This window comes from Quercus robur, chromosome 9 (genome assembly GCF_932294415.1).
Source record: "Quercus robur chromosome 9, dhQueRobu3.1, whole genome shotgun sequence".
Classification (NCBI taxonomy): Eukaryota; Viridiplantae; Streptophyta; class Magnoliopsida; order Fagales; family Fagaceae; genus Quercus; species Quercus robur.
The window spans coordinates 33,686,415-33,714,375 of record NC_065542.1 but is presented as its reverse complement, the minus strand read 5'-3'; positions in this window follow the sequence as shown (position 1 = coordinate 33,714,375).

The window sequence follows — 27,961 nt, the reverse complement described above, 5'->3', positions numbered from 1 at the left end:
TGTTTTCATTTATGGATGGATATAGCGGGTATAACCAAATCTGCATGGCTGCCAGAGATGCAGAGAAGACAGCATTCAGGACCTTAATCGGAAACTTTTACTACACTGTGATGCCATTTGGCCTTAAAAATGTAAAGGCCATGTACTAGTGAACCATGACAGCTATCTTCCATTATATGATGCATAGGGAAATGAAGGACTATGTGGATGATATCGTGGTAAAGTCAAAGACCAAGGCAGGACACTTCCAGATACTTGAACAGGTTTTCGAAAGGTGCAGATTGTACAAACTATGCATGAACCCCATGAAGTGTGCCTTCGAAGTATCTGCTGGAAAATTTCTTGTGTTCCTAGTACATCACAGAGGCATAAGTGTAGATCCAGCCAAAGTCACAACCATCTCAACAATGAAAAGGCCTACAATGGTTAGAGAGCTTAAAAGTTTCCTAGAGAGGGTCTCCTATATCAGGAGGTTTGTGCTAGGTTTATCTTCGGTCACAAATGGTTTATCCAAACTGTTGAAAAATGAGGTTGAGTTCATCTGGGGAACTAAACAACAGGAAGCCTTTCAGAGGATCTAGCAGATTATGAATCATCTTCCTACCCTACAGGCACTAATACGTGGGCAGACCCTATTGCTATATTTGGCATTAAGCTCCCAGGCTATAGGAGCCATGCTGGCACAGGAAGACAATGATGGGAATGAGCAGCCCATTTATTATGTGAGCAGGACACTTAAGGACATAGAGACCAAGTACCCCAGGATAGAAAGGGTGTGTCTAGTAGTTATCTATGCATCCTAAAGGCTAAAATGATACTTCTCAACCCACCAGATCCTTTTGGTAACCAAGTCATATCCCATCAAGGCACTCTTACATCAGCCTCTCATAACGGGAAGGATAGCACAGTGGTTGGCTTTGCTTTCTTAATATGACATCGGCCTCAGGACCCCTAAGGCTGTTAAAAGCCAAGCCATAGCAGATCTGCTAGCCCGGTTCCTAGGAAAAGAAGAATGTTCACTAAGCGAGGAGATCCCTAGGGAAGTGGCAGTGGTAGAGCTCCCTGGAAAGAAGTGGACAATGAGGTTTGATGGGTCAGCAATGACAACTTTAAATGGGTTGGGAATTGTGCTAAGTTATGAAGATGGGGATACTATGCCATTATCTTTCAAGCTTGGATTTTCCTGTTCAAATAATGCTGCTGAGTACGAGGCATACTTGATTGGGTTGGCCATAGCACTCAGCGTGGGAATAAAACATATGATGGTGTTAGGAGACTCCAATCTTGTAATCTCTCAGGTAAAGGGTGACTTCACACTAAGAGAGTAGAGTTTGGCAAACTACAAAACTTGGGCGCAAAAGCTGTAGTAGGAATTCTAGACCTTCAGTGTGGAGTATGCCCAAAGGAGTGAGAATAGGTTCGTTAATGCACTAACCACCCTAGGATCCCAGGTACCATTCAAAGGAAAAGGAACTCTGATAAGAGTAAGTAAGGAGGAACATTCCATCATAGGGATCCTCAAAAAGATGTTCCCTAAGGAACCAGAGAAGCAAAATTGGAGAAATGAAGTAAAAGGAAAGATGGAAAAGTCAGGACATGGAGGGAGTATCAAGGAGCTAAAGGATTACACTTTGATAGAAGGAGAGCTATACAGGAGGCTGCCTTGAGGGATCCTATCCAGATGTATCAACGAGAAAGAATGAAAGCTAAGATTGGAAGAATTACACAACTAGATCTATGGGATTGTAGAAAAAAATCAGCCTATACAGAAAGACGTAGCGCATGGGATACTACTGGCCAACTATGAATAAGGAGGCTGCAACTGTATAGGAGGAATGTCAAAAGTGTCGACTTTCAATAGACAAGGAAGAAAGCTATGCTGTATTTGTTACGGAAGACTGGAGGACCCTATTCATGGAATACTTGGCTCAAGGGACCTTACCAACTGATAGGACATTGGTCCACTAGCTCAAAAAACTCGTAGTCAGATACTTCTTACAGAACGGGATCCTGTTCAAAAAGGGGTACAGCGGGGATCCCCTAAGACACCTGGGACCTAGGGAAGCCAGAGCAGTAGTCAGGGAAGTCCATTCTAATGACTGTGGAAGTCACCTGGGGAAGAGAAGACTCTACAAGTAGCTGTTACAGTTGGGGTACTATTGGCCAACAATAAAAATGGACTCCAAGAAGCTGGTTAAGACATGTCATTCATGCCAAGTGCTTGGAGATGTAATTCATACCCATCCAATTATGCTGCAAGATATGACAAAATCCTCCAACTGTCATATATGGATCCTGGTAGCCACCGAGTATTTTACAAAATGGATAGAGGCCATCCATTTGAAAAAGGCCACTAGAGCAACCGTGGAAAACTTCATCCGAGAGCACATTATTACAAGGTTCGGGATCCCCAAGAGACTGATCAGTGACAATAGGACCCCGTTCATAAACAAAGACATGAAAAACCTGATCGAGGCATATTACATCAAGCATGGAAGGTCTACACCATACTATCCATAAGGAAATGGTCAGGTTAAGGCTACTAATAGAGTGATACTGAAGATCCTAAAAAAAATGAAACATGAGTATGGGGGAAAATGGAGTGACGACTTGATAGATGTACTCTGGGCATGCAGGAGCTCTTTGAAAACATCCATAGGATTTTCACCATTTTCCCTAGTTTATGGGACAGAAGCCATCATCCCCATGGAGTTGGTCACCCCTACGCTAAGAGTGGTGCTTGAAGAAAGCTAAGAAGGAACGGATGATACAAATAGTGAAAGAAGGTTGGCAAATCTGGAGGGGTTAGAAGAAGAAAGAGAAGTGGCCAAAGGAAGAAGCCAGAGGTACCAACAAAGGATGGCTAAGGCATATGCACAGATAGTACACCCAAGAACTTTTACGGAGGGGCAGCTGGTGTTAAAAGTAGCAGAGCATGTAAGGAAGAATGTCTCAAGGCCCTCTAAATTTGCCCCAAAATGGGAGGGGCCCTACATCATCAGAAAAGCCCATGATAGTGGATATTACTATCTCACGAAGGAAGATGGGACGGTCTTGATAGACCCTATAAATAGGAAGTGGTTGAAATAGTATTATGCATGAAAGGAAGAGATCTTAATACACCAAGACCCTTCTTTTCACCAGACCTCCAATCTGCTTAGTGTTTCATCGTTTTTTTACTTTTTTCATGAGTTTTTGTTTAAGTTCCCCTTTTGGTTTAGGAACCCATGGTAGGAGGACATTCTATGATCCTTACTATCTTTGTCAACCCCTTTTGTATTCCTTAATAGGGTAACTATGCTATGTTTCAATGAAATTTCTTTTTCCCTTATTCTTTTTCTCTGAACTACAGCTAAGATGTATAATTGCAAAGTATACATAACCTGAATGTGGGCAAGTTTAGGAGGGGTACTTGGGCCAACACAAAAAAAGGGGCAAGAGAACCTTAGTGTATGACCCAGGACTTACACCACAATTAGTTCAAGTACATGGCCTGGGACCATGGGCAGAAATAAGCGCCTAGGATACCTAGCCCAGTACTTGTCCAAAAGGGTTTTCCTGGTTCATGACGTGGGACTTTTTAAAAAAAAAAAAAAAAAAAAAAAAGAAAAAGAAAAAAGAGGAGAACATCCAATGTACCCAGTTCAGTACCCACGTAATCACACAAATACCAAGGTACCTGGTTTAGGACCTACTGCAAAACTTGTAGGGACAATGGCTCAGGACTCAGTTTAGAAAAAAAGAAAAAAAAGAAAAGAAAAAGAGGGGCAACAAAAAAAATAAAGAGCAGAATACACATTGTGAATAGATCTGCATACTAGTAAAGCTAGAAATAGTCCTAAAGAGAAAATAGATCCACATTGCTAAAAAAAAAGGGTACTGTCCAAAAGCAAGAAGTAAAAATAAACTTATACAGCCTTAATTGTCTAAAAAAGGGGGGGGGGGGGAGGGAACTAAATACATCTAAAAGAAGAAGAAGCAAGGAACTAAGATATGAGGCTGGCCAGAAAAGAGCCTTCTGAGGGAATCACAGGGATAGGTGATGAGGAAAGAAATCGCTGCTTCTTAACTTTCAAATCTTGTAGAACTTTATGAGCATGAGCCAGGGCCTCCTCAGTAGCAACAATCTCGACATCAAGGTCCTTAGAAACCTTTTACTGGAACAGCATGTGGGTAAAGGATCGCAAGTACTGCAGCAGGAAAGTTAGATTGAACTTGGCCTCCACGAGATCCTGTACCACCCCTCTCCACTCCAAAAGCCTCTTCTCGGATAAGGAATCAGAAGAGGAGTCCCTCAGGGAAATCAACATGACACATAGGAGTTCCATCAGAATATTGCCCAAAAATACACCTCCCTTAAATCCACTGGTGAAGTCCCCATGGAGTTTGAACAACTCCTCCAAGAGTGGAAGGCCCTCTACAGGCACATAAAAGTCTAGGAAGTTAACAAAGGGAGGCCCAAAGCGATGAAAATGGCTTGCAGGAAGACTGTTGAACTCTAGGAGATCAAAGCGAGCCAGAAAAGCAGGAAGCCCTGAGCCAGGATCAGAGACAGTCACCCCTGGAGCCTCCCCTATTGTTATGTCTCCACTCTCAGGAATTGGAGAGCTTTGGTTTGTGGGATCCCTATTTGAGCTTCAACAGCCTGGAAATCAAGAGCAGATTCCAACACTATCTCAGGAACTACGGGCTCAAGATCCTTAGCACTTGTATCAGCACCTGCAAAAGCAGACAAAACTTAAAAGGGGGAAAGAACAAAGGAAAAATATGTAAAGTAGGGAAAGTAGGAGAAAGACAATGAACTAGTATCAGCTTCCTGTGGCAGAGCCTCCTCCTCTTGCCCCTTTGATTTCCTAGAGGACTCTGTGAAAGAACACATAGCACGTTGGAGAAAGGTGAGGAAACTTTAGCAAAATTGCTAAAGGAAGGGAAGGATATTGGGGCTTCGCCATAGAAGGTAAAGGCAGGTGAGAAGTATGGAAGAGAGGGAGGAAAGAGTTGAACCAAAAAGAAAGAGGAGGAAGGGGGAAATATAATGATAATGAGCAATTCGCACCTTCAGAACCCTCTGACTCCAAAGAAGAGGCGGCCTCAGGAACAGATTGGGCACTGGCTTGGCCTAAAAAAAAAAAAGGAAAAAAGGAAGAGAAAATAAGAACTCTCAGGAAGAAAGGATAAGAGAGAGAAAATTTAGGCATTAAAAGAGTGGAGGAGGCTCACTTGCTTGTATGGATGAAGGCACACCCCCCAAGGACTTTTTACTCAATGCAGGCTCAGTCATGGGCTTAAGTGATACAATTTTGGTAGGACTGGGAGTTTACACAAACTTGGAATCCTGGGGAACAGAAGGCTGAGAAGCTTCGGGGTACTAAACAGCTAGGGGAGCAGAAGGCAGAGTGGGTTGGGCATCCTTCGTTGCCTGCTCAACTTCCTTGGTCACATCACCACTAGGAGGCTCTTTTTCCATGCCTAGGGGAACAACAGATGGAGCTGTCATCACTTCTTTCACTAGAGTCTCACTAGTCGTGGGAGGAGGTACCTTAACCTGCAAAAGAAAAATAAGGGTATGTGGTAGAACATCACAAGATGCACATGAACACAGCACTAGAAAAGAATGAAAGCAAGCAATAAAAGGCATAAGTGGAAGGAGGCTGTACCACGTCATCACCAGATGACTGACTATTGCCTCTCTTGGGGTCTGACTTGCGTTTGATTGCAAAAGAGGAATGACCATTCATCAGTTAAAAGAGAAAGGGGAAAGACACAATAAGAACAACGAACTACTGCAAATAAAAGAGAGAAGAAGGAAAGAAGCCTTGCCCTTCTCTCTCTCTATAGATTCTCCAACGGTCTTTTGTCTACTACGAGTACGCCTAGAGGGTCCTAAGGGAGACTGGGGTACGAAATCAAAGGACCCTAAAGAACCTTGGGTTGAGGAACTCATAGGAACTTGAGAGAGAGAAGACTCTACCTTAGTCTTCACTCGGATTTTTGGGACTAAGGGGTGGCCAACTTCCTTTCCAACTGAAGAGGGGTCCACTTTCTCAGGTTCCTTAAAAATGACCAACTGTTTCTGGGCTTTTGCAGCCTTCCTTTTCTTAGTCTCAGGACCAACTTCAGTTCCTCAGCACTTTCTTCAAGCTTGGCTCTCTTGACAACTTCTTGTTTGATCTTTTTCTTTTTACCTTTGCCTATAAGAGTGGCAGCACCAATTGCCTCTACTGCCCCTCTCTTGATCGGCACATTAGAAGAGGTACCCACAATGAGGTCACATCCTGACCAAGCCTCAGGAAAATCTTGCACATAACATACCCAACCACCCTTAGAAGCATGCCATTCCACAAATCTTGTCTTGCTACTTATGATAACAGACACAATGCTAGTAGTAGGGAGGGTTAGGCGTCTATTGGAGGTAGGGCAGAGAGAATACTAGGAACGGGAACCCTCCCCATCTTACTAGAACCAACATAGTTCGAGATGGACTTCTGAACTCTTCTCCAATAACCAGCAAAACCACTGGAAGCAAAGACTCCTTTCTGGGAGTTTGGCACCACAAACTGGGAACTCCTTTGCGACCAGTAAGAGAAGGCCTAGAGCCTTAGGAAAGGATCCAGAGAAGGGAGAGAAGGTACTATATCTTTAAACACTGGTGGGATGTCATGATCAAAATCGAATTTTCAGAGTACCCGGTGTGCCGAGTAGTGGGTGTACCTGGAACCATTTGATGAGGGCACTGGAAGCCATGAGGGACTAATGCAAGCCAAGTACGCCAAATTGCCTTCATCCCACGATGCTGTTCAAAGGTATTTCCTAGAGAGTTGAGAAAAGTGGCCAACACAAAATCACAAGTGAACCTAGGGCTGAACTCCTAGGGAGAACGCTAACTCAAGTGCCCTACTTGATCAAACAACTCAACCAAATTGAGGATGCCACCTTTCAAGTTGGCCCAACGAAAAATGATGGGGTGGCTATCAGTGGAACTACCACACAGACCCTTAATCACATCCAGGGATCCTTGGAACTTATCTTTTACAAATTTCAAACTCCTGAACTTCGCCAAAATAACAGAAGAGCGGTCCCACATGAATACCTGGAGAATGGCACAGTGAAGGAATGAAGTGATAGCATAACACTTCATCTCCATGAAGCAAGTCTAATTGAGAGTAAACATAGCCTAGGAACATAGGGGTTAAAGGATATTGAGCACCCTGGGCTAGTCTAATTGTCAAAGGAAAGAAGACAGACTTAACCCCATACCCGGGGAACTCACTGAATAAAATCTTGCTGAACCAAAATGCCGAGAACCCAGCTCGCCTAATTGCCTTGTCCTTCTCTCGGGAAAGGTTCATGACCTATTTGCCCATTTTGGCTTGTTTCCCACTAGGAGAAGCAGTACGCTAGCCAAAATGGCTGAATAGTTTATCTTCCACTTCTAGATCCTCACTGGAAAGACTGACGTCGAAAGGATTCTCTTCACCAAACACAGGGAGGAGGAAGTTATTGACCACATCTTTTAAGGTGATAGTGAGCTCACCAACGAAAAAGAAAAAGGTATGAAGAGAAGGGCACCAATGGCATACCAAGTTTTTAAGGCCTTTGGCGTCTCTAAAACCTTCAAGGTTCCTAGAAATTGCTACTGATTTCAGGATCCCAGTGCGCTCCAAACAACTAACAAATTCACCATCAAAAAGCTCCCTGTCCACCTAAATAGGCCAACTAGTGATCTTCCCTGGAACGAAGTCAATGAAAATAGGAACTGCCTCTCGAGATCCCTGCCTAATCTGGAGATCTAAAATCTCCCTTGGATCTCGAACCTGGGCAGAACTGGCGAACCTCGATTGGCTGAAGGAAAACTAAGAGTAAGGGGAAGGAGGGGCCTCGCTGTGAGATACCTGAGGAAAAAACAGGCTGGGGGTGTACCAGGGGTACCGTAAAGGGAAAGCTAGGCACTCTGTGACCTCCTGCGTCTCACCCTGTGCAAACCCAAAGGAGCTTTCACCCTCAGAAGGACTAGGAGTGCATTCCTTCCTTTTTCATGAGGAAGAAGAAGCCATGGAATGACAAATGCACTGGGAAATAGAGAAGTCAAAAGAGTGAAGAATACAGAAGAAGAAATAGAGAAACCAAGAGATTGGAAGAGAGGTGATGAGTTTGGAAACAAAGGTCTCAGGAACGTAAAAAGAAAGTATGAAGTGACTGCAATAATGGCGCAAAGAGCAGTTGGAGAAGAAGATGTATAGAAAGGCGCGCCAGTTGCCAAAATTAAATTTTTAAAGAGGAGAGTTATTGGCAATTATAAATGGGAGTTATGGGGTACGTGAGAAGTGGTTGGGGGAATTTTCACTCCAACATTCAACTGCCACGTTCCGTGCAAAAGGGGGGGGGGGGGAGTTACAAAAAAGAAGAAGAAGTGCAACATGCATAGAAAACCAGGATACCTGAAGGTAGTGGGAAAGATAGGAACTTGAAGGAAGAAGAGGAGGGAGGGACCCTGAGGTTAATTAAAATAGTGAAGAAGAAATTCCTACATAAATTAAGGCTTTGGTTTACTCACACATGGGCTGCAGGCAACCCACGAGCTCGGAGGGCTAAATGTTGAGGACTAAAAAAGTCACCATGTTGCAACAATGCCCAAAATGGCACAGAGAGTTGAACTCCATGAGAAAATAAAATACTTGAACCCACAATAAAGAAAAAGATGGTAGGCCCAACTCCATTAAAGGATTTAAGGAAGAACCCAGACCCACGAATAAATAGGCCTTAGAATTCATGAAACAAAGGGAAGAAGAAAAAAAGACCAGCCCACCAAGGTCAGAAAATCACTAGGTAGTCTAGTGGTAAGAATTGGACCGGGATACCCAGGGACAACCAAGGGTTCGGGATCCTCGGGACGTGCAATAAAGCCAGGATGAGATCAAGACAGTTTAAAATGAGTGTCAAGAAACACAAGGAACGAGAATAGATACATCCCTATCAGCCACCCAATGATGTAGAAAAGAACTAGAAAGCTTGGAAAACAACAATTCATGACCAAGGGGCTGGTACCACAGGGATCCCAGAATGAAGAACCATGAAGGGAAGCAGCTAGGAAGACTTTCAACCTGGCAGGAAGGAATCAACTCACTTTCAAAGGGTTGTAGTTTATACTAGGCCTTGATCAAACAGTATATTTATAAAGACTAAAATAAAAAATAACTTTCAAGTGTAGAGCAAATGAGAAATAAAACCTGATTTATATAAAAAGTATTGTTGTAGTTTCACCGAACAATAACAAGTTTTTAGCAATCTCAACCTGCATAAATAAAGACTTATTCATTATATTACCAATAACTAATATATATATATATATATATATATATTTATATAAATACAAGATTAAAATTTAAAAAAAAAAAAAAATTAAGCACAACCATAACAAAAGTACAACTGTACAAGGCTAGCCAAGAAGATGCCAAGATGGCCACACAAGGCTTATTAGTAAGACCCACCCACAAAAAACACAAAACAAATCCTATTACACCTATAACCAAAAAAAAAAAATGAAGGCCCAAACATCTAGCCAGCCATAACTCAATATAAACAGGCCCAATCTTATTATCTTAACAAATAAAATGTAGAGAAAGCCAAGACTTTATACCTGATACCTCAAAAGTCGAAACCTGCAGAATCAAAACACATTTGCAGTGAAGAAAAAAGAAAAAAAAAAGTCGGAAGTTCACTCCTCAGTCTCAATTCAGAGTTTTAAGATCAAAATCATTAGATGTGATCGGATGATTTAAATTGCAGGAAGCTTGAGCAGTTGAGCTAGCAGCCAGCAATAGTGGAGAGAATCAGAGGAAGAATGAGAGAGGTGGAGAGCAAGAGTTGAGAGAAAGAAGCATAGCAAGAATGAGAAAGAGAAATGGTAAAAATTTTAGGGATTTGAGGTTTTTTATTTGTTTTGATTTGTGATTGTTTTGTGGTTAATCTCTTAGACCAGATTTGTATTTTATCTTGTTGAATTTTGGTTTTTCTAGAGGATAATGATGTTATTTTTGGAACAATTGATTTTGTTTAGAACCAATGTTTAATCGGATATACTAAAATTTTTGTTTTTGCTCAAAATGATGTGCTAGATATTTTTAATTCATCTGAAACTAATTTTTTTCCCCTATTACCCATTCTTTTCTAAAATTTTGGGGCCCCCTTCCACTTGGGGGCCTTAGGCAATTGCCTAATTGCCCTAGTGGAAGGGCCGGCCCTACCTGTATCATCCATTTGATCAAGGCAAATGAACACGTAGATTAGCCCCTTTTTTTTCGTAACATGACTTGCTTTTGCTCATGTCTATTTATAAATTGTCTCAATGTAACTTGGTTGAGATCGAGTGGGCTTCTCATCACAATTTCTCCTCATTGAATTTCAAAACAAGGGTGTGAAAGAAAACCCATGAAAAATAGGATCTCCAAAGTTTAACCTTAAATTTTATTTTATTTTTTGTCAAGTGGTAAAAACATTGCATGTTTATATATTACAGTTTGCATGCTATTGGCGGTGGTGGTCAGTAGTGATGACAATGATAGCATGAATAATGAACGGTGGTAGCTTGAAGATCAGATGGATGGTAATAGTGGCAATAGTGGTAGCAACATCTGTGTTAGTAGTGTAAAATAAATAGTAATGATATTAAAATAATGATATTAGTTGAATTTGCGCAGTGAAAAATCCCTCTTATCAAACCAACAAACGGAAAAAAAATTATCATAATTTTCTAATTATAATTTTCATATACCCACTATTATTCAGTTACGCACGACAAATAGGTATAAAAATTTTCACTATCTCAAGAGAGCTTTATACTAAGACAATGGTTTCAAGTACCAAATTTCTCAATTAACTTTGACCTTGTATTCCAATTACAATTGGACCCAGGTTTTGAATTTTGTTTAGGAGGCCATCCCAAATTAACTACTGGAACAAAATATTTTAGTGTTGGTACAACATTTCGAGATTACACACTAGATATATATATATATATATATATATTACTTATTCCTATTATAAGCTAGATGATTTATATTAATTGATCTAATTTAATGTTTTTAAATAATTCTTTGTAAAGAGTGATGAGATTAGTTACTTAAAAAATTAGGTTAAAATGCAAATTGCACCCTCTAATTTTAACTAAAATTCATTTAAGTTCTCTAAGTCTACTTTCATTCAACTGAGTCCTCTAAATTTTAAATTTATTCAAGTCAGTCTTTTTGTCTAATTTCGTTAAAAAAATTGTCATTAAAAAATATTTTTCTCACATAAAAAAATTCTATAAAATTAATAAAAATATATTATAGATTTTTTATGTGAAATTTTTTTTCAAACATTTTTTTTTCTATTAGTTAATTTTGGGCTGTCCAACGGGTCCAGGACTTGACCAAACCGACTGACCTGAAGCCCATGATCGGTCGGGTTCGAGTCCTTCTCTAAGAAAACCTAAATATTCGGTTCGGGTAGCAAGTTAAGGGTTTAAAAACCTGTATAACCCAACCTGACCAAAAGTTTTAGAGTAAAAAAAATATATATCTCGGTTCTTTTGAGGTGAGCACGTGAGACTGAGGATGATAAGACTAAAGCACTATCAAATTGAGAACTACACGCATCTAGAGTCTTACACGCAAAAGCAAAAATCAAATCAGCAAAGCAAAAATCAAATCACCAGAAGTTATGAATGGCTAAATTTGAAATGGAAATTAGTCTTCCACAGTTCCACACGCAAGCCTTAGTCTTCAATCCCATCTTAGACATTGTTCTCAGTATCTCACTCTCTCATAAATCAAAATCTCACTCTCAATCTCAGTCTTCGTTCTTTCTACTCTTAATCTCAAGTCTCTCTAGTCTTAAGTCTCAACCCTTCACTCCATACCCTCCACAATCCACACTCCTTTCCAAACCCTAGCTGTTGCCACTGCTGCCTCATCACTGCACTCACAGCTGCGCCTCACTTTCCAACATGGGTTAAGCCTTCTCATGCTCACGGATCAGCTTCTTAGTCTTAAGACTCTGAAGAATATTTTCTTCCTTTTTCATCTAGCTTTTTCTCTATTTTGAGATATGGTTTTTCATCTTGGATGTGGATCAGCCACGGTGAGTGTGGGTATGGTGGGTGTGGATTGGGCAAGGTGGGTGTGGGTTTACCAAAATGGGGATTAGGTTATGTGGGTAAATGGGTAGCTTGGATGTGGATCGGAGCTCATGGAGGAGGGTAGCTTGATTGTTAGGACTTATGTGAATCATGTTAGGAACATATGTCATTATAGAATTGGCTAATCCTTTGACAAAACACACTTTATTTATAATTAAGTAGATCTAGGATGTGTTTAATACTTCAAGGAACAAGGTTTCAAGTTCAAGTGTTAAAGTCATGCAAGTTTGTCCAAGAATCAAGTGAAGAAGTGCTGGATTTTAAAGCTTGACAGCTAGTATCTATCGAGGTTTAAAAGGCTGTTTAAGCCCGATGCTTGATAGCTACTCGATAGATAGGGTATCTATAAAGATTTAAGAAAATCAGATTTTCAATTCTGATTTTCATCAAATTCGTGTATAGATGTTTGGGCTTTCTTTTCTCATAACCCTAAACATATATAAGGATTGTTTTAAGGGCCGTCACAGCTGATGCACCTCAATGCAAAAGTTTTTCACAAGCATATTGTGAACTGGAGACATATGTCGTAGTTCATCTTTCTCTTCAAGAAGTTGCTACGTTTTTATGCCTTAGGGTTTTGTAACCAAGGAGTTTCGTGATCTTCATTGTGTTGATGAACTTGTAAGGTTGAATTTTATCAACCATCTTGTTGGTTTTATTCTATGCCAAATTTGCTTGTATTTTAGCAATTAGTAACCTTGTATTTAGGTGGGAATCATGTAAGGGTAGTGAGTGAGAGAGTGTGAAGAAATGCTTTAGAGTGTATAACGATGCAGAGACTCGCGGCTGACTCACGATTGGCAAGTTGCCAAAGCTGGCACACGTGCGAAGCATGCAGGGGAGCTGAAGAGTCATGCTAGCTATTGCACTACAGGAAAAAAGTCCCAGGCTAGCCAGGCCGTTAGCTCGCGACTTGAACTCGCAACTCAGTTTAGTCACGAGGCCAAGTCGCTAGACCGCCCTGTTTGGGAAGAACTGACTCTTCGCATTCCTTTCTCACCCTACTATATATAGACCCTTATACCCACGAAATATAGAGAGCTTCCAGAGAGAATTTTAAGAGAGAAACCCTAGAGAAAAAACACAAGATTGATTCATCCCCAATTTTCACATAGAGACTCTTCAAATTCCTCTACTCTCTTCCTCTCCATTGTTACATCCTTGATAGGTACATTACCAAAACCTCTTCTCACTATACCCATATCTGTGAGAAGACCATTTGGTTCTTTGGGAAGCAGTTAAGAAGGGACCAATTTCATATTGGTTGATGTTATGGTCAAGTAGCGGAATCCGGTAAGCTAAAGAAGAAATAGGTTCGGCGTAACCTCGTTGGAGTAGGAGCTTGGAGGGCTTAGGTACATTGAGTAGATTAGGCTTGGAGAGTCTTTTTTTGTTCATGTATCCCAACTACATTTTTTAGTGGATTATTTACTGCTTGGAGAGCGGCGGAAAGGTTTTACGCCAAGGGCTTCGGTTTCCTCTTCTATAACACATTGTGTGTTGTCCTTGTATTTGCATCTCTCTTCCCTTAATCTTTGCCATTTAATTTCTGCTGTGGATGTGATTTTATTTGGTTTAGATTGTTTATCAAATCTGTATTAAGCTTATGTTCATATTCCGCACATTAATTATTTGATATTAAGCTTGAATTGGTAATTTGTAAATTGGGGATCTAAACGTTCATAGTGTTTTATACACTAATTGAACTTTCAGAACTAAAGAACTTTGAAGCCAACATCCTTATCAAGTTGGTGTGTAAGCTGCATATTGGGAACCGCGCATCGAATTGGTTAGTCACGTACTGGGAGCCGTGCATTGAAAGGAGAGATTGTCACTACAGAATAAATTCAATTAGGTATTAGGGAAAGGGTTCAACTGTAGGTTGGTTTAAGCTATTGGGATTCCTTTACTTGTAACCGCTTGTTGTGATAATAGTGAATTCTCGGGAGTGGTGACCTTAAAATCACCCAGTGGGGTTTTGCCGCGTAGGTTTTCTCCATTCGTAAACAAATCACTGTGTCAATTTATTTTCCGCTGCATTTTGACTTAGTTGGTGATTTGTTTGTGCTATCACGCTTATTGCATGTTATTTGAATTAATTAATTAACTTAGCTAATTAATTGGTTAATTTATCACAAGGGTCAATATATTCTTGGCCTATCAAGTGGTATCAGAGCAGTCACACTCTGATTAGGTTTTAATCTTTGCTGTGTGATCCATTGACCCCTATTTGTCATGAATAGAGGACAGTCTTTTATTATACATCCTTTATTTAATAGCACTAACTATGCATACTAGAAACTACGCATGAGAGCTTTCTTATAGTCATTAGATGAAAATGTGTGGCAAGCTGTGGAGATAGGCTAGACCAAGCCGAAGGAAACGCCAGCTGATTGGGATGATGCTAAGATCAAGGTGGCAAATTTCAACAGCAGGGCATTGAATGCGTTATTCAGTGCGGTCAAGAAAGAAGTGTTCAAGAAGATATCCTTTACTGAAATTGCTAAGTAAGCATGGACCATCCTCTAGACAACCTATGAAGGAACTAAGGCTATCAAGGATTCAAAACTTTAGAGGCCTACTACAAGCTTTGAAGAGATTAAGATGGAGGAGGATGAGTCAGTCGATGAGTTCTATGCTAAGCTCAAGGACATAGTGAACTCAGCCTTTAATCTTGGGGAAACCATTCTCGAACCCAAGATTGTTAGAAAGGTGCACAAATCTCTACCTGAGAGATTTCATACAAAGATCACCACGATTGAGGAATCAAAGGATATTGATAAAATTCCTTTGACAGAGCTGGTTGGCAATTTGCAAACCTATGAGTTAGGTTTGACAAGAATATGGAAATCTAGTAAGGGAAAGAGCATGGCATTGAAGGCTAAGAGCAGTGACACTAATGAGTCTTTAGACGATGAAGATTCTAAGATGAAATCCTATATCTCCAGGAAATTCAAAAAGTTTATGAAGAATGCCAATGCTAGAGGATTTGATAAAGACTGCAAGCAGTCTAGTTCGTCTCAGTTCAAGAACCAAGACAAAGGAAAGAAGGATGCTAGGGATGGTGATCAATACACTTTTCCCTTAGGACCAAAATGCTTTGGGTGTCAAGGCTTTGGTCACATGAAACAAGAATGCCCTATGTATCTCAAAACCGTTGGGAAGAGCAAGGCACTTGCTGCTACTTTGAGTGACATCGAGCTTAAAGATGATTCTGACAATGAGGATGATGGAATCCTAAATGCCTTCACTACCACTATAAATCCTACTGAGAGGATTTTTGAAGATGTGGATGAAGAAGAGGACTTAGTGGAGACTAAATTTGAGAAGATGGATGAATAAGATGACGTCCACACAGCCTATGCAAAATTATACAAGGTCTTGGAAAAACATGAGAAGTTGTATAGGTTGGCCACCAAGAAGCTCAGTGAAGTGGAGCTTGAACAAGAAGAAATCTCCACGAAGTTTGATGAAGCCAACCAGACCATTGGAGCATTGAGATTTGAGAATGATTTCTTGGCTGGATAGACCAAAAAGCTTAAGGCAGAATTGTTCCAAGTCAGAGCTCAGTTGGAGAGGACTACAAGTGCAAAGCTTGATGAGCTGCTTAGTCTTCAAAAATTTGCCTTCAATCAAACCGATTTAGGGTATGATTTCTCTTCTCTTAGTATTGCTTCTACTAGTACTACTGTTTTTGTTTCTCCTACTAATAATGTTGATTCTGAAAACAATGATGTGAAAAATGTGTTAGCTAGTGAGAACATAGACAAGGGTAAATCTATCTTAGGAACACCCCCTAAACTTAATAAGAAAGAGATTAAGAACCCTAGGGCTAAGAAAGGAAACACTTAAAAGCCTAAACAATAGAAGCAATATCTCTGTCATCATTGTGGAGTAGTTGGACATACTCGACCTAATTGCTACAAGTGGTTAGCCACTCAACAGAGCAATAGTATGATCTCATCAGGAAACTAGAATCAGTTTCCATCCTTATTTGCTCTTTTTGGAGATCTACTCAAAGCCCTCATGTTCCTTTCAAATTTGAAAGGTTTCAATTCTTCCTTCTCACTGTCGGATCAAGGGTTTGCAAAATGGAAAGGTCCCTCCAAGGTGTGGAAGGAAAAAGGCTCCAAGTGATTGAGTCACTTTTTCTCTCTCACTTTCTTGTTTTTGAGTTTGCATTACTTGTGTGTTTTACTTTCTTGTTTTGAGTCAGTCTAGTTTATGCTTTGCTTTGTTTAACATGTTTTTGTTTGTCTATTTTCAATTTTGTTTTGTTTTACTTTTCATAAAAATAAAAATAAAAATTGAAAAATCAGAAAAATACAAAAATAGTGTGTGTTTTGTGTACATTGGTACTTGTGCACATTGGATGGCCATTGAAACAAAGTTCTCTAAACTTTGTATCTTTTGTAGCTTAGATGATCATCTCTATGCACAACTAAGCAAGTGAGCTTTGTGGCTTGTGTTTTTGATGAGTGAAATTAAGTAATCTCCTGTACTTAATACTCGTATCACTCTTTTTTTACGGGAAGGATTAGAAAATCCTAAGAGAAAGACATAAATAACTGTCTCACCACTGTTGCCTGTCAATCATGAAATGACATCTGTATGCTTCAGCATAGCAAAAGTACAATGTCAAAAGCTTAACATCATTGGGTGTTTTCTCTCTCCTATATACCTATGCATGGTTTGCTTAAAAGAAAAATATGCAAAGAAAAATAAAAGCGAAAAGAATCAAAATGCTTTATATATGATTGCAAGCATGTCTTCTAGGAAATGTGGGAGTTATAGGATGTACCTTGAAGGTGATAGTCCCCATCAAGCAGTTATGATTGTGTGTGAGTTAAAGTGATTTTCTCATATCTGAAATCGTCATAACATGTAGACACTTATGCAATCTTGAGATATTTTTCACACACAACACGCAACATTCTTTGCTACTCTTGATACATGTGCAGGTACAATGTGATTTGGCCATTACAAGGAATACATGTGTTAATGTATACTCACTAAACTGTCTAGATTTGTTTTTAAAATAAAAATTTGGTTAGACTTGTTTAGTGTGTGTGTGTGTTTTGGATTCAAATGCTTGACATTTTTCTTGATGAGAGATGTTTTTAAGATCTTAAAATGTTGTTTGGATCTTTGGTTGTGTAGCATGTTTGATTGTATTCATGTTTGTGTTTTTCTCTTCTTTGAAAAACTGTTTTAATCAATCTTGACAGTTGTTGCACACCTCTCGACAGCTAGACTATCTATCTAGCTCTTCAGCTTCCTTTCTCGATAGTTGTTATTGTAATCTTGATCCATCGAGATTCTTGAGATTCAATCTCGACAGCTACTCGATCCATCAATGAAGTTTCTGTATGCTCGATAGATGCTTGATAGCTTCTCGATCCATCAAGGTAACCTTGCTGTTGACACCTCTCGTTAGCTCCTCGATAGCTAATTATGAAATTTTTTATTCTTGATAGCTTTTGACACCTCTCTATCCATCGAGAAACTAAAATTTCTATAAAAAGGGTCAGCGTAATTCTTTTTCTCATTTTCTCCAATTTCTCTCGATAGAAACTCTCTCCACTCTCTCCCAAACCCTCTTTTCTCACTCAAAACCTCTTCCTCACTTAATCTTTGGCCTCAAGGGAAATCTTCTTTTGGTATGATCTCTTTTCTTACACTTTTTCATGCATTTCATCCTTTTGACCTAACTTTTGGGATTTTTTGATAAACTTTGGTGTTTTTCAAAATTATGGAGGTTTGTGTGAAATTTTTGGGATGGGTTTTTGTTTAAATGATGTTAACTCATCATGCATTGCATTACATGTGAATTTTAACTATGATTCATGCATTTTAGATGTGTGAATATTATGTTGAAATGTTGTGTGCTAGTAGGTTTGGATTGGGCTGACCCTATGATGCTTTTAATGTTGCATATTACATGCTTATGCATTTTTCATGCATACGTACCTTCATTTTTTTATATTCTCATACTGAACTACTTGGTTCTTTTCTGTTTGATCCTTTCTCTCTCTTTTTCTTTCGTTAGTTGCTCTATGGCACCTAAATAAAAATCTACTTCGTCCCAGAACCCTCTTCATGCTGAGGCATCTTCTTCTTCTTCCCCCTCTGATTCTACTCCATCTCACGTTCGGTTCTGTGATGATAAAGCCCGTAAGGACTTTTTGGAGAACTTTTCACGTCTAGGCATTCATTTGGAACGCCAAGTCTTTCTATCAGACTTTTCCAATACTGACTTAACAACTGTCATCTATAATAGGGGTTGGGAGTCATTGTGTGGCATCCCAGTGACTTGTCCCTCCATGATCATACAGGAGTTTTACTCCAATATGCACATATTTGATTATTCAGTACCTCATTTTGTCACTTGCTTTTGATGTACGCGCATCGTAGTCACTACAGATATTGTATCCGAGGTGCTACATGTTCCTAAGGTAGCGCATCCTGACTACCTTGGCTGCGATTGTCTGAAGACTGTCTCCAAAGAAGAACTCTCGTCTCTTTTCTGTGAGACACGTTTTTCTTAGGGTGACCATCAAAACTCCCCTTGCTCAGACTTTGCAAAAGGTCCGAGGTTCCTTAACATGGTGATGACATTTGTTCTTCATCCATTGTCTCACTATAACTCTATCACAAAGCCTCGCACTCGATTTTTGGTTATCCCTCCTTAAGAGGTTTACCATTGATTTTCCCTTTCACTTCATTCTATCCCTTATAGATGTTTATAGGGTTACAGCAACCCATTATAAGCTCATTTTTCCTTCGGCTATCACGCGGATTCTTCGCCATTTTTCTGTCTCCAATCTCAAGTCTCCTCATTTTTTTAGATATGTGTGCCATAGATGCTGCTACCGTCAGACAGAGCGAGGCCCAGCTTCGACCGAAGTGGCCACGGACAGAGACAACGACTCCTCCAGCTTCTTTTGCTCCTTCCACATCCGCACCTTCTTCATCGGCGAGTGGTATGACCCTCAAGGTGGTCATGGCATAGCTGCAGTGCATGGATGCTTGCATTGACACACTCATTGATGAGTTATGTCAGGTGAACATCTGTGTCGGCCGTATTGCTCGATGGCAGGCTTGCCTTGGTGGCTTTGTAGAGTTTCCTTCTCCTTCTTTGGAGGCATTTGTAGATGAGGACAACGATGGTGACTCCGACGATGATGATGATGAGGATGAGGATGCTAGCTCTTCTGGTGACGACACGATGATTGCTTGATTTACTTACCCTTAGTCATTTGTGACAAAAATGGGAAGTAGTTTTGGATATGAGGGTAGTTATGTACATAAGGGGGGAGTTAGCATAGGAGTTTTTGTTAGGGGGAGTGTTTCCTTTTTAAGGGATGTAGTGAGGACATACTCTTTCTTTTCTTATGTTTTAGATACATTGTTCTTACTTTGTGATAGAAAACCTTGTACTTATGATGTTATATATATATATATATGATGAGGTTGTTATTACAGTTCTTTCACTTATCTTTACATGTGTTATTTCTTTTCTCTCTTTATGCACATGCTTTTGATATATTGTATGCAATCTTTTATTTCTATTTCACACTAAGATGTCGTGATGAGTTTTGTTTAAAGTGTTCTAGAAATACAGGTTGTCAAAGTCTTCTTGCCATAAACTCTCTTCTTACAAAGTTTTTCAAGAGTTTGTGTTAGGATAGATTTTATTGTATTCAACAAGTGAGTATGAGTTGAGTGATTTATGACTTCTCTCATATGTTCATTTGTTTGTTGTGGTTCTGTCATGGATTGCCAAAGGGAGAGATTCTTAGGACATATGTAAATCATGTTAGGAACATATGTCATTATAGAATTGGCTAATCTTTTGACAAAACGCACTTTACTTGTAATTGGGTAGATCTAGGATGTGTTTAATACTTTAAGGAACAAGGTTTCAAGTTCAAGTGTTAAAGTCGTGCAAGTCTGTCCAAGAATCAACTGAAGAAGTGTTGGATTTTAAAGCTCGACAGCTAGTATCTATCAAGGTTTAAAAGGCTATTTAAGCCCGATGCTCGACAACTGCTCGATAAATAGGGTCTCTATCGAGATTTAAGAAATTCAGATTTTCATCCAATCCATGTATAGATGTTTGGGCTTTCTTTTCTCACAACCCTAAACATATATAAGGATTGTTTTAAGAGCTGTCACAACTGATGCATCTCAATACAAAAGTTTTTCACAAGCATATTGTGAACCGGAGACATATGCCCTAGTTCATCTTTCTCTTCAAGAAGCTGTTGCATTTGTACGTCGTAGGGTTTTGTAACCAAGGAGCTTCATTATCTTCATTGTGTTGATGAACTTAAGAACTTTGCAGCCAACATCCTTCTCAAGTTGGTGTGTAAGCCGCGTACTAGGATCCGTGCATCGAATTGGTTAGTCACGTACTGGGAGCCGTGCATTGAAAGGAGAGCTTGTCAGTACAGAACAAGTCCAATTAGGTATTGGGGTAAGAGTTCAATTGTAGGTTGGTATAAGGTACTGGGATTCTTTTACTTGTAACTGCTTGTTGTGATAATAATGAATTTTCGGCAATGGTGATCTTAAAATCACGCAGTGGGGTTTTTGCTGTGTAGGTTTTCCCTATTTGTAAACAAATCACCATGTCAATTTATTTTCCGCTGCATTTTAACTTAGTTGGTGATTTGTTTGTGCTAGCAAGCTTATTGCATGCTAATTGAATTAATTAATTAACTTGGCTAATTAATTGGTTAATTCATCACAAGGGGTTAATACATTCTTGGCCTATCATGGATGATGGCGAGGGTGGATGATGGCAAGGGTGGATCAGAGACATGCAGCGGTGGAGCATTGTGGTGAGGTTGAGTGGGAAGAAAAGATGGGGAAAACTTGCCATTGAGTGGAGGAAACGGACGGCTTGGGTGGTAAGAGCTGAGCTTTGGAGAGAGTGTATACTGAGAGTGAGGCATGTGAGGAATGAACCAATTTGAAGCCCAAACCCACCTAACCGACGAATCCGACCTGTTCAACCGATGACCCAACCCATTTATCGGGTCGGTTGCGAGTCACATTTTTGGTAACCTGACCCACTCGAGTCGAGTCTGGGTTAGGCCCAAACCCGAGCCGACTTGACCTATGGACAACCCTAAGTTAATTGCATACTAAACGACAAATGTTTAATAGAATTGGATGAAAATACTTGAATTTAGTAAATTTGAAACTTAGAAATCTCAATTAAATAAAATTAAGGTTAAAGGAATGAAATAAATTTCGATCAAACTTAAAAGATCCAATTTGCATTTCAACCTAAAAAATTATATTCAAATATGGTATTGTTGGAAATAAAAAGTCTACAGGGAAGTTGTGAAAGAGTACGAAGGTTCCAAGAAGTTTCATCTTTACTTTTAAAAGCACTCTCACGTGAGCTTGACTTCACTTTCTATTATCTCACTCTCGCCTTTTTCAGCTTTCCCATTTTTTAATTGTTTTATGTCTCATCTTGATTCTAAATAATATGATTATTAATAAAAATGAATAAGTATAATATTTTTTATTAATAATATTGTTTAGATTCCAATTGAACCAAGAAAAAAAGGGGAGGGGGGGGGGGGGCAAGAATCCACCTCATGAAATGCTTATTATTGATGAATCACCGTCCATTATCGGAATAAAATTCTTCTCTTATTAGTTTAACCTTTGGATAACATCAACATCAAGAGTTTAGGCTATGATATTTAGCATGAAAGGGAGACATCAAGAGTTTAGGCTATGATATTTAGCATGAAAGGGAGACAGTGTTAGGATATTGACTGTGTTGTGCTTAGTAGTATGCTTAGCTGTAATTGTAATGTACTTAGCCATGTGCAATGCATGTGCAAGGTGTAATGCTTGGTGTTGTATTTCATTGTAGCAATTAAGTAGTCAGTTAGTGCTGAAGAAGTGGAAGCAATTAAGGGAGTTAGTTAGAAGGTTGTTAGTTAGTTAGTAGTGACTGGTTTGACGGAGTGTGTGCTTGGCAGGATCATGATTGATTGTAATTGTATATAAACATAATTGTTGAATGAGAATGGACAAGCATAGAATCAACCAAGTTTCTCTTCCCTATTCCTCCCTAATCCTTGCTTTGTTTTGGAGGTGGTTGCCCTTGAAGTAACCAACATGTCATCATCCCAATTCTCCATTTCTGTCATCACCCTTTTCCTTCCTTCCACTTTTTTGATTGGCCAAACACTTAACAGATAGCCATGTTATTATACTTCGTCCGTTTGGGAGGTACTTATAAGCCACATTGTTATTTAATTTTTTTTTTTTACTATTTGTAGGTCCTACATAAGTTGCCTACTTATTTATTAACTTTTATTAATTTTTTTCTACTATTTGCAGATCCAATGTAAATCATCTATTTATTATATTTAACTTTTACCTTTTTTTTTTTAGAGTTTGCAACCTACAACGTCTGCTTCTAATAATTGTGTTTTTTTATCATTAGACCAAGACAAATCGGTTTTTGGTATAGGTGAGGATTGAACCCCAGATCTTTTATTTAATTACCAGAGACTTTATCAGATGAGCTAACTGGAACCCACTAACTTTTACCTTTTACTTATAGTACTTTCCACAAAAGCTAGATAAATTGTTCTCAAACGGACACTATCATTTCCTTTACGTCATTGTGCTTAATAGGGTTTGGCCATGTGCTCTAACATACAAAATTATGGTAGGTCTAACTAATCCATTTCCTTGATTAGCTAAGTATATAAAAAAAATGACAATATTTTTTACTTTCTTTGTGTACTTTTTTCTACTAATGGAAAACGACCATATCTCTTTTCAAGAATCAAGCATCACTTATATCAACATTAGATAAATTTCATTCGAAAGTTATACTTGATGTAGTAATACTTTTTTGGTCAAAATGAAAAACTCACCCTTTAAATTTCACAAATTTTCATTTCACTCCTCTAAATTTGGGTTTTGTTATTTCAATTCTTTTAGTTTCATTCATTTCCAATTGATTCCTCTGTTAGTTGTTTCCATCAACTTACCAAAACGACGATGTCTTGGACTTTATTTAATATTTATTTATTTATTTCTTAATTTTAGAAAACATAAACTAAATTAGAGGGGAACGACATCGTTCCCTCCCCCATGCCTAAAGAACAAAATTAATCACCACCCACCAATACCCTAGCCCAATACTAATTACTGAGATATTGAGGGAGAAAGAGGAGTAAAGAGAGAGAAAGAGAGATCAAAAGGGGCAAGAGAGACTGAGAGGGGGAAAGAGGGAGAAGAGAGACAATGAGACTGGTGTTTACAGCGGCTCGGTCTAGGGATACTCGATGGCTCTGCTCCGATCTAGGAAGTGTACTTGGCGGCGCCACTCCAGTAGGCGTACTCGGCGGCTACGAAATCATTTGGTAAGTTGAGCTAGATTTTTAGTTTTTGTTCTTGTGGGTATTAGCTTAATTTTGGGAGCATTTCTTATTTTCAAGCACATGTTCTAAGAAAGATTTTTCTCTTTTAAAATGATTCAGACATAACCCACTGTAATATATGTCTTATATCAGTCAACCATTGATTTATGTCATTAATTCAGACATAACCCACTCTAGTTGTGGTACTTAGGTTAGATCTCCTTATATTTCAATCAACTAATTAAAATTGATTTAAGCTCTATGCCGAGTTTCTCTATTTCTTGAGAGGGAGGAGTGGGCGCTCTGACTTCCTTGCACTATAGAAAAGTTTGTCCCTTCTAGTGAAGGTGCTGTTAGGTCCCTGGGAATTACCAAGTGTATTCCTAGGCTTGTGGGGTTTTTTTTCAAGGGGTGTGGGAAACAATTTTCCAAGTGGTGGGGTGGAAGGCCAGACAAAACCTATGGAGGAGCTTGCACAATCTTGGAAGCGTCTATCCTTATCAGAAAAGGAAGGACCGGGCTGTTGCCTCACTGAAGAAGAGAGTGTGCACCAATTCTCTATAGCTGCAAAATTTACAACAAAGAGAGCCATTAATGTTGACTCAATAGCAAGAACCTTTAACCTTTTGTGGGGGGCGAAGAAGGGATTCAAAATACAAAAGATTGGAGATCATGAGATGCTCTTTTCTTTCGAGACAAAGGAGGATGTTGACAGAATTCTAAGTAGCGAGCCTTGGAGTTTCGACAAGCACTTGGTCATCATGCAACGTTATGATCATGAGCAACCTTTTCAGGACATTAAGTTTGAAAAGACCACCTTCTGGGTGCAAGTCCATGGACTTCCGATGAAGTATATGACAGCTGCAGCAGCGAAAAAAGTTTACGGAGTCGTGGGAGATGTTATCAGCCAATCTGAGCAGAAGCTTTACGATGGGGGTCAATTTATTCGAGTGAAAGTTATAGTTGATGTTACGATGCCATTATGTCGGGGTCGCCTTTTTTCTCTAAGCGATAATAGGCAGGTGTGGGTTTCATTTAGGTATGAAAGGCTACCGAATCTCTGCTATTGGTGTGGTAGCCTCTTACACGATGATCGGGACTGCGAGAGGTGGATAGAAAGTGAAGGGACCCTTAAGGTTGATCAAAGGGAGTTCGGACCTGGTTTAAGAGCACAGCCTTTTGTGGTTTCGAAGAAGAGTGTAGTCTCTGTGCCAGGGTATTATGCCACTAGGAAGAAAGACCAGTGGGGTAAGGATTGCCAACCAACGGAAGAGACGATATCGGTTCAGTCACACCCAGAGTCGACCACCATGCCAAAGGGAGCAAAGGAGGATCATGGCCGTTACAAATTAGGGTGCAATCACAATTCAATGCGTAATGGTCATAGCGGTTTAAACGCCATTAAGACCGCCGACCCAATAATCACGCCCATAAATAATTCCACGAATTATGGGATTCCGGAAGACTCCACTAATGTGGAAACGGTGCCAGCTAAGGAAAATTACACGGCTAAGGTGTCAGGAAAGGAAAAAGAGGATGAAGTAGAATCAGTGACACGTGAAGGAATTAATTGCGAGTGCAAAATTCAGGAGTTGAATCAAAAAATTTCTCATGTACCCACTAGGGTTTCAACACAAGCAAAATGTATTCTACCACCTTGGACACGTAGATGCAGGTCGGTCACATAAACTCAGAAGCAAACGATACCAAAAATCACAGGAAAAAAAAGGGAGCTTGTGATATCAAAGGACTATGTGCAATTAACCTCAAAACGTCTTCAGATTTCTCACAATGTTGATGAAACACCTATCATATTGGCAGAGGCTGATCATCAACCCTACCAGGAGCAATGAATTGTTTAGCCTAGAACTGTCGTGGGCTTGGGAACCTACGTACAGGAAGAGAGCTTGCAGAAATCACACGAGCAAAAGATCCCTTTGTAGTGTTTATGGTTGAGACACTTACAGATGATGAAGGCTAGAGATTGTACAATGAAGTATTGAACACGATCATAGATGGGTGGTCCAAAGGAAAGGTCGAGGAGGTGGTTTGGTTTTGTTTTGGAAGTCCTCCATTAATCTGACGGTAATAGGTTCGTGCAAGTATTACATTGATGCAATAGTAGATAAGGGTACTGAAAATGAGTGGCAATTGACCGGTTTTTATGACGAACTTGAAACAGCAAGAAGGGTAGAGGCATGGGAGAAGCTCAGGTCAATTCCATATCTGATATTCCATGGCTATGTTTTGGGGATTTTAATGAGATAATTAGACAAGATGAGAAAGTGAGCGGTGCTCTCAGGCCCTATAACCAAATGCAGCTTTTCAGAGAAGTTTTAGATGAATGTGGATTTATGGATTTGGGGTATTTTGGACCCAAATTCACATGGGCTAGACATTTTGATAATGGTAACTCAATTTGGGAAAGACTAGATCGAGGATTGGCCACAAATAATTGGTTTTTAAAGTTTCCTGGCACGAGGGTCCACCACTTACGTTGTGATTCATCAGACCATGTCCCAATCCATATTGTGTTCTCCGGTTTGGACCCTCCTAGAAGGAAGAAGTTGTTTCGGTTTGAAGAAATGTGGCTGTCTAATCCTAGGTGTTTTGAAATTGTCCAAGCCGTGTGGGATACGGGTGTTTCTGAATTTGAGGAAGGGATATTGCATAGAGTGGAAAAGTGTGGTAAAGATTTAAGTTGGTGGAATAAGAATGTGTTTGGGAATGTGCGAAGGGAACCAGAAAAATTGGGGAAACTACTCCTCAAGGCCGAAGAGGAAGCTATCCAAAGGGGAGACAATACTAGGGTTAGTCAATTAAAAAAAGAAATTGAAGAGTGGCGTGATAAGGAGGCTACTATGTGGGCACAGAGGTCAAGATTATTATGGGTAAGGCAAGGAGATAGAAACTCGAAGTAATTTCATAGCTGGGCCATGAAAAGATACCGGAAAAATTTGATAGAAGGGATTAGAGATGAAGGGGTCTCATGGAAAACAAATATGGAAGAGATTGCTGAAGTCCTTGTAAGCTACTATCACTTTCTTTTCACTTCTAAGGGTCAAGTGGATGCTTCTAGGGTGCTGGAATATGTGCCCAATGTGATTACTGATGAAATGAATGCTTTGTTGAGCCAAAAATTTGAAGTCCATGAAGTGGAGGTGACCTTGCATCAAATGGCTCCACTAAAAGCACCGGGTCCAGATGGGATGCCACCATTATTCTACCAACACTTTTGGGGCACGATTAGCCATGATGTTACCTCCTCCATCCTGATGTGGCTAAACTTAGGTACCTTCCCTCAATCCCTTAATCACACTTTTATCACTTTGAACCTTAAAAATAACTCCCCTAAACATGCCCACCAATTTCGCCCTATTAGCTTGTGTAACGTGTTGTATAAAATTTTCTCTAAAGTTTTAGCCAACCGTTTAAAGAAAGTCTTACCCTCTATCATTACAAAACACTAATCAGCCTTTACAAAAGATAGACTAGTATCTGACAATATAATGGTGGCTTTTGAAACCTTACACTGCTTGCAAAGATATAATTCTGGGTCCCATGGTTATATGGCTGTAAAACTTGACATGAGTGAGGCTTACGATAGGGTGGAATGAGCTTTTTTAGAAGGGATTATGAGGAGGATGGGATTCAATGAAGGGTGGATATATTTGATTATGTTGTGTGTTAAAATTGTTACATACTTAGTGTTGGTGAACAGAGAACCATGTGGCATGATTCACCCAACTAGGGGTATAAGACATGAAGATCTCCTCTCCCCTTTCCTTTTCTTGATTTGTATTGAAGGGTTGAATGGGTTGATAAAAAAAGCAGAAAGGAATGGGGATATCCATGGCTTCTTTCTTTGTAGAAGAGGCCCCAAACTAACACATTTGCCTTTTGCAGACGATAGTCTTCTTTTTTGCAAGGCTACAATGGAGGAGTGTGGCAAGGTGTTGAACATGTTGAGTGTCTATGTAGATGCTTCCGACCAAAAGAATAAATAAGAGCAAGACGGCACTTTTCTTTAGTAAAGCAATGGATGGTGCTATAAAGGACCAAATCAAAGAAGCATGGGGTGTACCAGAAATCATGCAATATGAGAAGTATTTGGGGCTGCCATCCTTCGTGGGAAAAGGGAAAAAAGCAAGTTTCAACTATATCAAGGAGAGGGTGTGGCGAAAAATCCAAGGATGGGAAGGGAAGCTACTTTCTCAAGTAGGTAGAGAGGTGTTGATAAAGTCAGTCATCCAAGCCATTCCCACTTATACAATGGGATACTTCAAAATTCCAATGGGTCTATGTAACGAGATCGAAGCTATAATAAATTTTTTTTGGTGGGGTCAAAGAGGTGACCAAAGGAAGATTCATTGGG